The following is a 12,308-nucleotide window of genomic DNA, read 5'->3' as shown; positions in this document are numbered from 1 at the left end:
TTCTGTCTTTATCAACTCAGGCCAATAAGTACTTTATTTTGTTTTTGCTTGTTGTTAGGGAAAAAAAAAAAAAAAAAAAAAAAAAAGATAATCAGCTCATACTACTTGCTTAGCTGTCTGCATTTTAATTCCAGACTATGAACGAGCATCAGAGTGCCCTTATGATATTTTGCACAAAAGGCTCAGTGTTTATGACTCTACTCAGAGAACCCAAAATAGCATTCAGTAAGCAGTGACATACTGACAGTGTTGTGGTACTAAAAGCACAAGCGTCTGTAATTCCGGGCAATGGGGCACATCGAGAGTTTGCTGAGAAGACTGTGAAGCCAAAAGAAGAAAGTTTTTCCTACTCTTCCTCATGTGTCCAACACGAAGTTTGCTGTTCAGTTTTCACAGAACTCCTAGAAGTTGAAGTTACAAAGGTAAGACTATGATAATCAGGCATATTATAAACTACATGCATCATCTTTAATGAGTCAATAGGTCAAAAAGTACTTAAGTTGTTGCTAGGAAAATATTCTAAAAATATTAAGGAAAATATTTATATAGGAAATAGAGAAAATATTCTAAAAATTTTTAAAAGCATGATGTGTACTGAACTTTCTCAAAACAAATATTTGTGAGAACAGTTCTCTGTCTCTGTAAAATAGATTGTTGAGGTGGGGGGGGAGGTTACACCTATGTTAGAATATTAAAAACTTCTACAGTTTCTTAGAAGAAATGAATCAATCTTTCTTTGCATGTCTTTCTTTCTTTGCACTTTTTTCTTTGTTCAGGGTTTTATTTATTATCTATCATGTATTTACCATGTATATCAGGTAATATGAACACTAGAGTTGTCATTCTTAAGTATATGAAGAAAAAAATTTATATACAGAATAAATATGAAAAAGTTTAAGTATATTATAATTCCAATAAAATTAAAATATTAGCATTAATATGAATAAAAACACATATACGTCTAAATTTGTACACACATATTAATTTGCCTATATGTATTATAACATTTATACATAACAAAGGGTAACTTCTCAAATATGAAAGATAGTATAAATTAAGAAAAGTGTAAATTAAGAAAATGGATACTGTAAAAGACATACTGTTTCAAATCTAATTTGGTACATGTAATTTTAGTTGAATTAATATTTATGATAAAATATTTCAGAATAAGTTTACCAAAGGGATTTAATAAATCTATTAAATATAAAAACACATGAAAAATTTAGCAACAAAAAATACCTAAATAAAATGGCAAAGGCTTTCTTCAGATTATGTCAATTTATATTTTAGCTCTATTAATTCATTTGTTGAATTGATACATCTGTAAGAAAGACATTATTTAGATAAAATATTTGAAAATTTAGTAATATATATTTATGTTTAGATGTAGCTACAATATTAAGTAACATATGCATTAATATATTCTTTTTTAAAATTCTTAATATTATAATTATCAGCAGCATGCATACTTACTCTAATTTTTAATTTGAAAGAATTTAAATTTCAATGTAATGTGAACATTTATATTGACCAAATAAAGTAACTAACAAATTTATTTTTAAAAGGAGTAAGCATTTCATTATTGTCTACAGTTATTCAAAATTTTTAAGCAATCAATTTATGTCATTTAGAAACCACCAGCTCTCCTTTCCTTTACATACGTTTTCCACTTCACCAAGTCTTTCTAAAAGTGAATGAAATGCTTGTATCATTATATAAATATCCGATTTTTACAGGCTCACACATTAGTAAATTATTTATTCTCCAGTGAAATATTTAAAATTTTAGGCACACACATCTGCATATATCTAAAATCATATGTCTTCTACTCACATTTTTTGTTTTGTTGTGTTTTTCACTTTGGAATGTTTGTAAGGTACATTTCCTCAAGAAACATAAAAACACATTTTGATTACATTATAATAAATTGAAGATGCTTTAAAATGATGTGCAGAGATGCCTCCTATGCATTCTTAAGAAACCAGATCCATCTTTCAGGAATTTCTCGTAACAGAGCTACATATAATCTGATACATGATCATCTATAACTTAATATAAACTGACCATTTTTGCCATGCATGATCTTAGCATGTACTCTTAAATATATGTTTAAAACATTATATAGCAGTATTCAGCATGTTAGTGAGTAGTAATGCAAGAGGAACAAATATGTTACACTGTTTACAAGGAGATATTGATCTTTCTATATACCTTGTTTTACATGAGAATGTATTGCTCCTAATCAAGAGTTTGAGAACCATGCTGGTGAATAAGAATTTGTTGTCATGATGATTTCCTTTAACATCCATGATCTTCTATCACCTGTATCTTTGCTTTGGTGAAACAGATTGAGGTTGAAATATAACTAGTATTGAGCCTAACAATAATCTCACAGGAATCCTTTCTGTCAATGGTGAAGACAGCCCTGATTTACAAAATGGGTGTCTTTGCAAAAGATGTTTGCCACTTTAAAGTCAAATCAAAACAAAATAAGATAAACTGTACCCTTAAAGAGTTGTTTTTCTTTTTTACCCACTCTCACCACCTTTCAATTGAGAGAATACAGCTAAATGTTCTAAAACCTGTCAAAATGTGTGACAAATCAATTTCCTTTTCAAGTGATGCCTACCCTCTTGAATATTCTGATACGATTCGTTAAGAGAATGCTTGTCTGACTTTAAAACATGTTCTAGAATACATACTTTTGTCAAAATTTGTCACATTAATTATTCAATAATTATATTCAGAATCATCAAAGTATGTCTTAAGATTAAAGCAAAACATCATTTTTAGAAATCCTGCTTTGGCACAAAAAGTGAAATTTGAAATGTTATTTTAGGACAGTGGCTTTTCAACATACCAGAGCAGTAGATCCACAGTTTAGCTGTTTTTTAATTCTAAGAAGTTTCATGATAAATGAAATTTGCAAATTTGCAAGATATTGTATTAAAGTGGGGATAGTTTTGGCACATCAGTCATTTCTTAAAGTAACCCAGGCAATTTTATCTGTGTGCAAAATTTAGAAATGTCATTCCTGTGGAAATGAGCAAACCATAAATATATCCCAGAAAAGTCACTCTTTTTCTGCCTTTAAGTTGTTTTATAGTTAAATTGTGTCAGAGAAATTGCCATCTATTTTATTCCTGAAAAGCTCTAATGGAGAATATATGACTTTCTTTGATGAAGAGATAATACTACTAAACATAAAGAAAAACATAAAATGTAACTATAATCATAATAAAGGCAAAGAGAAAAGGTACAGATACATCTCTGAATTTTCAAGAGAGTAGTGTCATTTGTCACTAAGCAAATACTTCCTGACAGTGCTTGAAATTGCTCTTGAACTGGTAAAGCAAAATATAACTCTTTCCCCATAGTGTTTCATGAGAAATAAATGGGCTACAATTATCACTCCTCAGGTGGATATAAATCCCCTTCTTCTAAATAAGACTTTTCTTTGGGGGATTATATAAGACATTGGTTGCTTTTTGATTGTTTTTTCTCTTTTGTCGAATGCTTATAGAATAACCCAACTCTGTAGGCATATGAGGATTTGACTCCAAATTTATTGGTTAATAATAAATAAGCATATTTATGTTTTCATACACATATGTGTACCTGGCTACACATTTCTCTATTAACAGGTAATTTTGAATGTATGTGTCTACTCCTTTGATAATTTCAAGACCACATGAATTATTTGTGAAACTTTAATGTCATTTTATACCATATGGATTTAATAAAACCACTTATATGAAATCTAAAGTATTTTTAAAGATATAGAGCATTGTCATTGTATGTGTGTGTGTGTGTTTTTAAACCAGTGTTTAAAACACAATTCTTAACTCATAAATATGATTTTTATGAGATTATAATTATGTCATTGGGAATTTTTTTGTGTATAAAAAAGGAAAAACAATACTTTTACTAGGGTGAGTTAGATATTAAAAATCTCAGCAAGACACTACTTAACTGACTCTTAAACATTATGAAACAAAATATTAGGACATTAGGGTTGCCAGATTTTTAAAAAATAAAGTAAGGAATTTTTTTATATAAAACTTCATCTCTTTCAGCAGCATATACTAGCTGTCTGTATACTTATGGACAAATTGGAGCAGCTTCAGAGTCCACATAATTTAAAATTTAAGGAATAAAGACACATTTATTTATTCGATAATCCCAGTCATGCATTTAGATTATACTAAATGCTGTTACATTTAAGTACTAAAAGAAAGTATGTTTATTCTATCTGGAAACAATTTCAAAGGATTTACAAATGTAAGATATCCTATCTTTGTTTTTAAATCCAGCTTGTAATATGAATTAACTATATTCACGACTGTTTCATAAACATTCATGACTGTTTTCCTTCCTTAAGCTGATACATATTTTTAACCCATCACATACAACCCTCGGAGGTATACTTTACTGTCTTCTGTGTTTAAAAAACTCAAAACACTTCTGATTTGTTTTCTGCCATACACATTTTTATTTATAATTAAGGTGATATACTCAAATTTCTCATTTTGGGAATTAAACAGTAGGAATTTATCCTATATTCATGCCAATCATGTTAAAACAATTTATTAATCTCTTTATAGGATATTTTCAATATTTATTTTTTGTTGAAAATGAACAATTTATAATAGAATAAATTTATGAGACATAAACTGATGTTAGAATTCATAAAAACAATGTGGAATGATTAAATCAGGCTAGTTAATATATCCATCACCTCAAATATTTAACACTTTTTTTGTGGTGAGAACATTTGAACTTTGCTCTCATAGGAATTTTGAAATGTACGATTCTCTACTATTAGCTGTATTCACCACACTGTCTAATAGAACCCCTTCCGAAACATGAAACATACTCCTCCTGTCTGAGATTTCATCTTCATTTCCTCATCTGCCCCACCCGCCCCCCCCAGCCTCTGTAAATACCAGTCTACTTTATGCTTCTATGAGTTCCATTGTTTTAGATTCTACATAAAGGTGACAAAATGTGGTATTTCTCTTTCTGTGCTTGGCTAAATATTACGTAGTCATTCTTAATATACAGCTAATAGCAGACAATAAAAAAACAGTGTCTGCAAAATATACAATAATAGCATTAAACATTGTGCTAACCTAGTCCATCTGGCATCACAGTGTGTTCACAATACCTTTCCATGATTAAATATTCTGAATAAACTCAACAAAATTAAGTTTTAAAAATATGAATTTATTTTAAGTTAATATGCAGAAAATACAAAATAATAAACATAAAACAAGTGATACCAGTTTTTACATAATAGGCTTTATGAGAGACTAAAACATTCAATTTTATATTATACAATTTGAAACTAAAATAATTCTTATCTCAAGAGGTTGAATTCCAAAATGTTTTGTATCAAAGTAATAATATATTCTTATTTACCTTTTATAACATGTCTTTGAAGTGCACTTTCCATTTTAGTATCCGATATTTTATTATAATTTCAATTAAATTTTTTTTCTGACCCCGAGTTTCAGGGGGTACATGTGCTGGCTTGTTACATGTGTAAATTGCATGTTGCTGTGGTTTGGTGTACAAATTATATCATCACCTAGGTAGTGATAATACTACCTGACAGACAGTTTTTTGATTCTCACCCTCTTCTCACCCCACCCTGAAGTAAGCCCCAGTGTCTATTACTCTGGTGTCCATGTACTCAATGTTTAGTTTTCCACATATAAGTGAGAACATGCAGTATTTGGTTTTGTGTTCTTGCATTAGTTTGCTTAGGATAATGGCCTCCAGTTCCATCCTATTGAGCAAAGGACATGATTTCATGTTTTATGGCTGTATAGTATTCCATTGTGTAAATTAGTGTCAAATTTCTTTATTCTGTCCATTGTTCATGAGCATCTAGGTTGATTCCATGTCTATCCTATTGTGAAAAGTGCTGCGATGAACATATTTGTGCATATGTCTTTATGGTAGAACTATATATTCCTTCGAATATATAGTTAATAATCCCCCACCAGGATTGCCAAGTTGAATGGTAGTAATATAAACCACTACTAGGGTTGCAGAATTGAATGGTAGTTCTAAGATCTTTGAGATAACTCCAAACTGCTTTTTACAGTGGCTGAACTAATTTACATTCACATCAGCAATGTATAAGAATTCTCTTTTCTTTGCAAATTTGCCAGTGTCTGTTATATTCTGACATAATAATAGCCATTCTGACTGGTGTGAGATGGTATCTCATTGTGGCCTTGATTTGCATTTCTCTAATGATTAGTGGTATTCAGAATTTTTTAATAGGCTTGTTGGCTGTGTGCATGTCTTCTTTTGAGAAGCCTCTGCTCATATCCTTTGTCCATTTTTAAATGAGGTTGTTTTTTGCTTGCTGATTTGTTTAAGTACCTTACAGATTCTGGATTTGTCAGATGCATAGTTTCCAAATATTTTCTCCGATTCTGTGTGTTGTCTGTTTGCTTTGTTGATAATTTCTTCTGCTGTGCAGAAGCTCTTTAGTTTGATTAGGTCCCACATGTCAATTTTAATTTTTGTTCCAATCACTTTTGGAATCTGTTATGAAATCTTTGCCAGGGACTATGTCCAGAATAGTATTTCCTAGGTTTTCTCCTAGGGTGTTTATAGTTGTAGGATTTACATTTAAATATTTAATCTGTACTGATTTTTTTTATATGGTGGAAGGAAGGGGTCCAGTTTAAATCTTCTGCATATGCCTAGCCAGTTATCCCAGCACCATTATTTAAAAGGAGTCCTTTCCCCCATTGCTTATCATGGATGGCTTTGTTGAAGATCAGATGGTTGTGGATATGCGGCCTCTATGTTCTCTAACCGGTTCTATAGGTTTATGAGTATGTTTTTGTACCAGTACCATACTGTTTTAGTTACTGTAGCCTTGTAGTACACTTTTAAGTCAGGTAGTGTGATTCCTCCAGCTTTTTTTTTTTTTTCCTTAGGATTGCTTTGGCTATTTTTTATCTTTTGTGGTTCCATGTGAACATTAGTATGATTCTTTTTTAATTTTGTGAAGAATGTCAGTGGTAGTTTGATAGAAATAGCGTTGAAACTGTAAATTTCTTGAGGATTATGGTCATTTTAACAATACTGATTAATCCTATCCATGAGCATGGAATGTTTTTTTCATTTGTTTGTGTCCTCTGATTTTCAGTAAGTTTTGTAGTTCTCATTATAGAGCTCTTTCATCTCCCTGACTAGCTGTATTCCTAGGTATTTTATTCTATTTGTTGCTATTTGAGTGGGATTGTGGTCTTGATTTGTCTCTCAGTATGGATGTTATCAGTATATAGAAATGTTACTGATTTTTGTACCTTTATATTGTATCCCAAAACTTTGCTGAAATTTTAATGAGATCTAGGAACCTCTGGGCAGACTTTTCTAGGTATAGAACCATATTATCTGTGAAGAGAGATATTTTGACATTATCTCTTCATATGGTTTGCCTTTTAATTCTTTATCTTGCCTTATTCCTCTGATTAGGGCTTCCAAAACTATGTTAAATAGGAGTGGTGGGAATCGGCATCCTTGTCTTGTTCCAGTTCTCAAGGGGAACGTTTCCAGTTCTTGCCCATTCTGTATGATGCTTGCTGTGAATTCGTCATAGATGGCTTTTATTATTTTTTCAGGTATGTCCATTATATGCCTTGTTTTTTCAGGGTTTTTAATATGAAGAAATATTGAATTTTATCAAAAGCTTTTCGGTGTGTATGGACATGATCATGTGATTTTTGTTTCTGGTTCTGCTTATGTTATGAATCACATTTATTTACATATGTTAAACCAACCTTGCATCCCAGGAAAAAAGTTAATTTTATCATGATGGATTAAATTTGATATGTTGCTGTATTTGGTTTGTTACTATTTTGTTGAGGACTTTTGAATCTATGTTCACCAGGATATTGGCCTGAAGTTTTCTTCTGCTGTTGAGTCTCTGACAGATTTTGGTATTAGAATGAGGCTCGTCTTATAGAACGAGTTAGAAAGGAGTCCATCCTCCTCAAATCTTTGAAATAGTTTCAGTAAAATTGGTACCCCCTCTTCTTTATAATAGCTGGTATAATTTGGCTGTGAATTCGTCGCATCCAGGGCTTTTCCTGTTGGGTAGGTTTTTTATTACTGATTCAATTTTGGAACTCACTATTGATCTGTTCAGTGTTTCAATTTCTTCCTGATTCAATCTTGGGTGGTTGTAAGTTTCCAGAAATTTATCAGTTTATTCTAGATTTTCTACTATGTGTGCACAGAGTCTCTGAGGGTGTTGTGGATAAGCAGCTTGTATGTTGTTTGTATTTCTGTGGGGCCAGTGGTAATGTCCCCTTGGACATTTCTAGTTGTGTTTATTTGGATCTTTTCTTTTTTTTTTTCCCCCCTCTGTTAGTCTTCTAGTAGTCTACTAATCTTATTTATTCTCTCAAAGAGCAACTTTGGTTTTGTTGATGTTATACGTGTTTTTCATGTCTCCATTTCTTTCAGTTCAGCTAGCTTTTTTTTAATGCTAGCTCTGGGGTTTGTTTGCTCTTGTTTTTGTATTTCCTCTAGGTGTGATATTAGGTTGTTAAATAAAGATCTTTCTAACTTTTTGATGTGGGCATTTAAGACTAATAAACTTTCCTCTTAATACTGCTTTATCAGTGTTCCAGATATTCTGGTATGTTGTGTCTATATTTTCATTACTTTCAAAGAACTTCTTCCTTTCTGCCTTAATTTCATTGTTTACCTGAAGGTCATTCAGGAGCAATTTGTTTAATTTTCATGTAACTGTATAGTTTTGAGTGATTTTCTTACTGTTTATTTTATTGTTATTGTACTGTGTTCCAAGATTGTGATTCGTATGACTTTGGGCTTTTTGAATATGTGAGAACTGCTTTATGGCCAAGTGTGTGGTTGATTTTAGAGCATGTGCCATGTGTGCATAAGAAGAATGTATATTCTACCATTGTTTAATGGAGTTCTCTGTAGATGTCTGTTAGTTTCATTTGGTAAAGTGTCAAGTTTAGGTTCTGAATATCTTTATTAGTTTTCTAACTCATTAATGTGTCTGATACTGTCATTGGGGTGATAAAGTCTCCCAGTTATGATTGTGTGGTTATCTAAGTTTTTTCATAGGTCTTCAATACCTTGGTTTAATTGGTGCTCCAGTGTTAGGTGCATATATATTTGGTATAATTAAGTCTTCTGGTTGAATTGAACCCTTTATCATTATGTAATGCCATTCTTTGTCCTTTTTGATAACTGTCTGTTTTGATTGAAAGAAGAATAGTAGTTCCTGCTCTTCCTTGTTTTCTATTTGCTTGATAGATTTTTCTCCATTCCTCTACTTTGAGCCTATGGGTGTCATTGTATGTGAAATAGATATTTTTAATTCAATGTACAGTTGGGTCTTAAAAAAGTGGGGCATTTAGCCCATTTTCATTCAACACAGTATCTATATTAAAAAAAAAAAAAAAAAAAAAAAGAACCTCATTAACTCCAAACTTCTCATTGCTATCATCCCAAATCTCTTTTCCCTCTCTCAGCAACTTTTTGAAAGACTACTTTGAATTGTGGAACTTCATTCTCAACCTCCAGTTACCCTTCAAATCATTATTTCTGTTTCCTGAGATTCACTCTTAAAAATTCTCTTAGCTATTCAACAAATTATATATTTTTCTTAATTGAAGGCTGCTATAAAAGACCAAATTTGGAAACATGGTATACATTAGTGGTAGAAATAAGCAGAATTATTCCTTAAGTTGTGCTCTCTTTCAGTGACAAATTAGAAAATATATATATATATGTTTGTGTTCGTCTGTTAACACTAGTTTATTTTTTAGTACAACATGATGTAGAACTCTACTGTCTTGACACCCTGAAGTTTTTCAACTACTAAGTTCTTCTACTATGTAAGTCTCAAATATCTTTGCCATAATCCTGTCCAACATCTTTAAACACTTAAGAGAACTTATATGTCAAAAAGTACTCAGCTCATCTCAGCAATTAGGTTTTAAGTTTAGACATAATAAATAATACATCGATAATTTTTTTGTATAAGAACATTTTATATATCAATTTATTTCTTTAAGATAGAGTCACAGATGTGAGATTGAAAATGAAATGGCTTTCAGTATTTAACACTCCAGAAACATTATTGGTTACTTTCAAAAATACAATTCCTATTTATTTTTTGGTATTATAAACAATTTATAACAACAATTTATGAACTAAGGCCAATAAGTATATGGAAAAAATGTTCAACATCACTAATCATCAGGGAAATGTAAATCAAAATCACAATGAGATATTTTTTCACCCCAGTTAGAATGTCCATTATCAAAAAGTTAAAAAAAAAAAATACTGTTGTCTATGTGGAGAAAATGGAACTCCTTCATTGTTGGTGAGAAGGTACATTAGTGCAGCCATTATGAAAAACATCATGAAGGGTTCTCCAAAAACTAAAAATAGAACTAGATAGAACTAGTATATGATTCAGCAATCTCACTATTGGGTATTTATTGAAACAAAAGAACATCAGTGTATTGAAAATATATCTGCACTCCAATGTGTATTGCAACACCATTTACAATAGCCAATATGTGGAAGAAAACTAAGTGTCCTTCAAGAAATAAAAGAATAAATAAAACGTGGTGTATATACCCAATGAAATACTATTCAGCCATAGAAAAGAATGAAATTCTATCATTCACAGCAACATGGATGAACCTAGACTGCATTACTTTAAGTGAAATAGGTCAGGCACAGAAAGATAAATACTACAAGTTCTAACTCTTATGCAAAAGCTAAAATAAAATTGAGCTAACAGAAGTAGAGTGTAGAATTATGATTATTAGAGAAAGGAAATAATGGAAGAAGAGGAGATGGGAAAGACTGTTTAATAGATATAAAATTATGGCTAAAGAAAAGGAACCAATTCTGGTTTTCTATAGCACTGCACAGTGAATATAGTTAACAATAATTTAATGCATACTTTTTAAAAAGCTAAGAGAGGATTCAGAATGTTCACAACACACACACACAAAGACAAGTGTTTGTGATTGTTGTCCTAATTACCCTGATTTTTTCATTACACATTGAATACATGTATTAAAATACCACTCTGTATCCCATCAATATGTACAATTATTTGTTCATATTTGAATATGTACTAAATAAAGATTTTAAAATTATCATGAATTAAGAACTTGGAGGTAATAGAAGGTAAATGAATTTACTTGACAGACTTAAGACATAGAATTGATCATAGTTCATCTCTAGTCAGGCTTCATGCTCAAATGTATGTATATGGGAGGTTAGCTGAAGGAAACATCAGAGAATAACCTTTTATTCAAGTGTGAGCTTTCAAGAGGATGCTGATTTCATTAAGGGAAAGAAGGAACATAATGATTAGGTGCAAGAGTGAATAGAAAGTAAGAATTTCAGTATGCACTTTAAAATGCCTTGTGGAAAATAGTTCTGTGGGTCTGGAGATTAGAAAAGAGATAAATATGGGTTGTTTAGACTGCTTTATGATACTTCAGTAGTCAGGTATTCACTGAAGTCACATAATCTGAAGATATTATGTCCAGAATGTGCAAAATACGTCTTCAAAATAGAACCCCAAGATTTAATTTTCCTCACATATCAATATGACTTTCCAAGAATGTTTTCTCCATTAAAATAAACAGGAAAGTAGGTAAACAGAATTCAACTTGTAAGTTGCTAGATTATCAATGTTTTTCAAAATCTGTATTCGGACGTGACATTGACAGTATATGGTAAGAATTTTAACCTTCTGATAATTAAAATTCTATCTAAACTCTCTTGGTTTTTATAAGTATTTATGATAGATTTGTACTCTTGTCTACTGCCAAATCTGAAAATTTTACAAAATAGAAATTGTGCACACTAACCTTGGCTGTATACACATAAAATCGTTTGTAAATGACCGTAGCAAATATTTCCCGTTTTCAGTCATTCTGACTTGGAAGGAGCCCTTTCCCGCATGGCTTCAATAGCAGTTATATTGAGAGCTTCTCCTTTGATGATTCTTGTAGCAATGGGTGATTACCAGTGATTATCTTATGCACTCCAGGAACTGATTAATAAGCATTTATTTAAAGAAGTCAGACATTATAAGTATTTAAATAAATCACGTGTTTATATGACATAAAGACCTTTATTAAACATTTGATATATTCTAACTACAGTTTCAGTTATTTTAATGTGATTTATCCAGAAGATCTAGAGATTACATTTATTAAATCATCTTGCAGTTGAAGATACTCAACCTGAGAGTGTTTAAGTATCTT

At 31.1% G+C, this 12,308-nt stretch overlaps 1 protein-coding gene across 3 annotated transcripts in view; it reads left to right on the top strand.

Annotated features, from left to right (window-relative positions):
• The first annotated feature begins 237 nt into the window (after window positions 1-237).
• Window positions 238-12,308, top strand: part of CDH19 (cadherin 19) — a 102,068-nt gene continuing 89,997 nt past the window's right edge. For all 3 annotated transcript variants that reach the window (XR_750453.2, XM_010386337.2, XM_030926212.1), the window contains exon 1: window positions 238-422. The gene's annotated coding sequence lies outside the window, so the exon portion shown is untranslated. The remainder of the gene's footprint in view (window positions 423-12,308) is intronic.

Source organism: Rhinopithecus roxellana, chromosome 21, assembly GCF_007565055.1.
Source record: "Rhinopithecus roxellana isolate Shanxi Qingling chromosome 21, ASM756505v1, whole genome shotgun sequence".
NCBI classification, from domain to species: domain Eukaryota; kingdom Metazoa; phylum Chordata; class Mammalia; order Primates; family Cercopithecidae; genus Rhinopithecus; species Rhinopithecus roxellana.
The sequence above is the reverse complement of the archived record's forward strand: the minus strand, read 5'-3'. Positions and strand labels throughout refer to the sequence as shown.